Source organism: Rutidosis leptorrhynchoides, chromosome 4, assembly GCF_046630445.1.
Source record: "Rutidosis leptorrhynchoides isolate AG116_Rl617_1_P2 chromosome 4, CSIRO_AGI_Rlap_v1, whole genome shotgun sequence".
Classification (NCBI taxonomy): domain Eukaryota; kingdom Viridiplantae; phylum Streptophyta; class Magnoliopsida; order Asterales; family Asteraceae; genus Rutidosis; species Rutidosis leptorrhynchoides.
In genome coordinates, this window is record NC_092336.1 from 406549393 (window position 1) to 406554408 (window position 5016).

A 5016-nucleotide genomic window follows, 5' to 3' on the forward strand; every position below is an offset into this window, starting at 1 on the left:
CGTCCAAGATTAACTAGACATGATTCAAAAGTATCACCGAAGACTGAAAAGTCATCCATGAAAACTTCCATGCATTCTTCTATCATGTCTTGAAAAATTGCCATCATGCACCTATGAAAGGTTGCAGGGGTGTTGCAAAGTCCAAATGGCATGCGTTTGTAAGCAAAAGTACCATAAGGGCACGTGAATGTGGTTTTCTCTTGGTCCTCGGGTGCTATTGGAATTTGAAAATATCCGGAAAAACCATCAAGAAAACAATAGTAACTATTTCTGGCTAATCTTTCCAACATTTGATCAATGAAAGGTAAGGAAAAGTGATCTTTTCTGGTGGCGTCATTTAATTTTCTATAATCAATACAAACACGCCATCCTGTTACAGTCCTAGTAGGAAAAAGCTGATTTTTCTCATTTGTGATGACAATCATGCCACCCTTCTTAGGTACGCATTGAACTGGGCTTACCCATGGACTATCAGAAATTGGATAAATTAAACCTGCATTAAGCAGTTTAATAATTTCTTTCTTAACAACATCTTGCATGTTAGGATTTAGTCTTCGTTGACGTTGCACATATGTTTTATGACCTTCTTCCATAAGGATTTTATGTGTGCAATACGAAGGACTTATTCCTTTAATATCATGAATTTTCCATGCAATGGCTGGTTTATGAGCTTTTAGCACAGAAATGAGTTGAGATTTTTCATTTTCAGTAAGAGAAGACGATATTATTACAGGTAATTCAGATTCACCATGTAAATAAGCATATTCCAAATGGTTTGGAAGTGGCTTTAACTCTAATGTCGGTGGTTCTTCTATCGATGATTTATAGCGATATCTGTCTTCTTCTTTTAGCATTTGAATTTCTTCTGTTGTTGGTTCATATCCATTAGCCATAAGTGTAGCTAACATTTCAGTTTCATCAATTGGTTCAGTACTTTCTCCTAAAGAACATTCTCCCGTTCCTTGTAATTCTGGAAATTCTTCTTTTAATTCTGCATGTGAATCTATAGTTTGAATATAATAACATGTATCATCTGCAGATTGCGGTTGTTGCATTGCTCTATCAACTAAAAAGGTAACACTCTCGTCCTCTATACTTAGGGTTAGTTTCTTACCAAACGCGTCTATTATTGCTTTGGCCGTGTTTAAGAATGGTCTTCCTAATATGAGAGGAACTCGAGAATCTTCTTCCATGTCCAGAATAACAAAATCTACTGGAAATACTAAAGTACCAACTTTAACTAGCATGTTTTCCATTATCCCTCTAGGATATTTTACTGATCAATCGGCTAGTTGTATGCTTATTCGTGTTGGTTTCAATTCTCCGAGGGCTAGTTTAGCGTATAGTGAATACGGCATTAAATTTATACTAGCACCTAAGTCTGTCAATGCTTCTATTGAACTAAGACTACCCAGAAAACATGGAATTGTGAAACTTCCTAGATCTGATAATTTTTCTGGTATCTTATTCAACAGCACTGCAGAACAATTAGCATTCATAGTAACAGCTGAGAGTTCTTCCATTTTCTTTCTATTTGTGATTAAATCTTTTAGAAATTTAGCATATCTAGGCATTCCTGAAATTATATCAATGAAAGGAAGATTGGCATTTATCTGTTTAAACATATCCAGGAATTTGGATTGCTCGGCTTCAAGTCTCTCTTTTCTCATTTTACTCGGGTAAGGAAGTGGTGGTTAGTATGGTTTAACATAAGGTTTAGCCTTAACTGTGTTATCTTCATTAACCTTTTCAACTACCGGTTCTTTATCCTTATCTTGTTCAGACTGTGGTTCTTGTGGAGTAGGAATAGCTTCATCAGAAATTACAGGCATTTCAGGTGGTTTAAGTGTAATACCACTTCTTGTGGTAATGGCTTTAGCTGTTTCATTCTGAGGGTTAGCATTTGTATCACTAGGTAGACTTCTCGATTTTCTTTCACCTATTAACCTTGCTAGGTTACTTACTTCTTGTTCAAGATTTTGAATAGAAGCTTGTTGATTTCTAAATGCTTGAGCATTTTGTTCATTGGTTTGTTTCTGAGATGTGAAAAACTGCGTTTGAGATTCAACTAGCTTCGATATCATGTCTTCTAAATTTGGATTTTTATCATCGGTTTGTGGTGGTTTGTTTTGAAAATTAGGTCTTTGCTGATTGTAAGTATTGTTGGATACTTGTTGATTGCTAGGACCTTGTTGGTAGTTGTATGGAATATTTCGGTTATAATTCTGGTTTTGATTGTAGATCGGTCTTGGAGGTTGATAATTATTCTGATAATTATTTCCAGGCCATTGGTTTATGTATGAAACATTCTCTCTTTGTTCTATTGTTAGTTCAATACTGAGACAATCTTTCGTTAAATGTGGTCCTCCACACTGCTCACAACTAATTCGTATTGAGTGGATATCTTTAGTCATCTTTTCCATTCGTCCCTCGACAGCATCTATCTTTGCAAAAATGGAATCTAAGTCTTGGCTAGAATCGGCTCTAGCAGCTTTAGATGATCTAACGATATCTTTTTCTTGATGCCACTCATGTGAGTGGGAAGCAGTGTTATCAATAATTTTGTAAGTGTCAGTTGCTGTTTTCTTCATAATGGAACCACCAGCTGCTATATTGATGTCTTTTCTTGTAGTGATGTCGCATCCTTGGTAGAATATTTGTACTATTTGACAGGTGTCTAAACCATGTTGCGGACATCCTCTCAATAACTTTCCAAATCTTGTCCATGCTTCATATAAAGTTTCATTTGGTTTCTGTGTGAACGTAACAATTTCTCCTTGAAGTCTCACGGCTTTAGATGCCGGAAAGAATTGTTTAAGAAAATTTTCAACTAAAACGTCCCATGTATCAATCGCCCCTTCAGGTAACGATTCTAACTAATCTTTGGCTTCTCCCTTTAAAGTCCATGGAAATAACATGAGATATATCTGTTCATCCTCCACTTCTCTTATTTTAAATAGTGTGCAGATCCTATTAAAGGTACGAAGATGTTCATTTGGATCTTCCTTCGGCGCACCACTAAATTGGCATTGATTTGTTACCATGTGTAGGATTTGTCCTTTGATTTCATAATCTGGTGCATTAATTTCTGGTTGAGTAATTGCGTGACCTTGGCCCGTGCGTTTAGCTCTCATTCGGTCTTTCATACTTAGAGGTTCCAGATTCTCCATAATTGAATTTGTTGAATCTGAATCACTAAAGGATTCTGATTTAATGGTTGGTTCCTCAACAATCTCTGTTTGAATGATTGGTGGTTCCGGAGGAAAGATTAATGATTCAGGATCTATGAATTGTCCCTGAATATTCTCCGGATTCTCAATTGTGAGGTCGGGTTCAAAAAATGGATTATCGGAAATTTGAATTGGAGTACTTGGTTGACTGGATGACGATTCTAAAGAAAAATCAACGACGACAATATTTGCTAGATGTCTTGATCGAGTTACAGGTGGTGAACGTACAAAAGGTGGTGAACGTTTTGCTCGGTGCATTCACTGAATATCCTATTAGTTTTTAAAAAGAAAGAAAAATTATATAAGTTATCAAATTAATAGACTTTTCTGATTTTGCCCATGTTTCGAATAGCCAAAAGATGCAGCAGAGGGGCAGGATTCGTTTGGTCTCAATATAATTGAGTAATGTTTGGCTCCAATAACCCGGTCCACGTACAAATCCAACTATTACTGCGAACCAGAAAATTTTGATTTCTATCAATTTAACCGCTTAAAATAATTTTTCGTTTAAATTTAAAGAAATTTTAGATAAGAAATAGAAAAAAAAATCTAAGTCCTAAAAACTAGAGCGGCGAGAAATAAGAAAGAAAAAGTGCGCGTCGAAAAATAAAAGGTCGAAAAATAAAAAGAAAGTAGCTCGTCGAAACTTAAAAAGGAACTAAAAACTAAGAATTAAAAGTTGCGTCTAAAGATATTAAAGCTTAAAAGAAAAACTATATCCCAAATGGCATTAACTTAAAAAAGGTACTAAAATATAAAAATGGCGTCGCAAAATTCTAAAGCACCTAAATCTTAGTCTAAAGAAAAAGCACTTAAGGGATTTTACGGCAAATCTAAAAATCTAGAAATAAAAATAACTATGGCAAAAACTATATCTTAGAACTAAATATGAGCGAAAAATACAAATATTACACTAAAATGAATAAAAAGAAACAAAATATAAAAATATACTTAAAGTTGTAAAAAGTACAATTTTTATAGAAATATTATTTTTATATTAATTATTTTATAAAAGTATTAAGTTTTATAAATTATTAAAACTAAATAAACTAAAAATACAAATTAATTAAAACTAAACTAAATTAAATAATAACTAAACCCTAATTAGGGTTTTTAATTAATAATAATAATAATAATAAAACCCTAAACTGATGGAACTAGGTTACCAGACCTGTCAACTCACCTCATGCGATCGCATGAGGTGTTAGTTGTTTTACCATGCGATCGCATGGCTTGAGAAATTGGGCCAGACTCTGGGCTGCAACAGTGATCGGGCCGAGTGTTTTATATTTTTTTTTCTGTTTTAATTTTCTGTTTTAAATTAATACAAAATATTTAAATAAAATTTATATTTTTACAAACTAAAAATAAAAATAAAGAAACTTTATAAAACTTAAATATTTAACAAACTCTTAAAAATATATAAATTTTATTTTTCTTTTTATATTTTTGCAATTTAAAACGTATTTTTACAAAAACGTATTTTTACAAAAGTAAACTAATTTTTTTTTATATATAGCAATGCGCTTCCGGCGTTTAAGCAAGAATGTCCCCGGCAGCGGCGCCAAAAATATACTTAATGTGTGCGAGGGGTACTAGGAAATAGTATTATTTTTACAATGAAATACTATTAAATACGATACAATTTTACACAAGATATTTATTTATTTATAGAATGGATATATCTAAACCTTGCTACAACACTTATAGGCAGTGTACCTAATCGTACAGTAGTGTAGTTTTTAGTAAGCCTGGTTCATTCCACATGGATCTTTTAAACAAGCTT

The 5016-nt window shown here is 33.3% G+C and overlaps 1 non-coding gene across 1 annotated transcript; it reads left to right on the forward strand.

The window, feature by feature from the left end:
* The first annotated feature begins 2679 nt into the window (after positions 1-2679).
* LOC139845788 (small nucleolar RNA R71) lies at positions 2680-2786 on the forward strand. The gene has a single exon (XR_011758545.1). It is a non-coding gene; the product is annotated as a small nucleolar RNA R71 (small nucleolar RNA).
* Positions 2787-5016: the final 2230 nt, after the last annotated feature.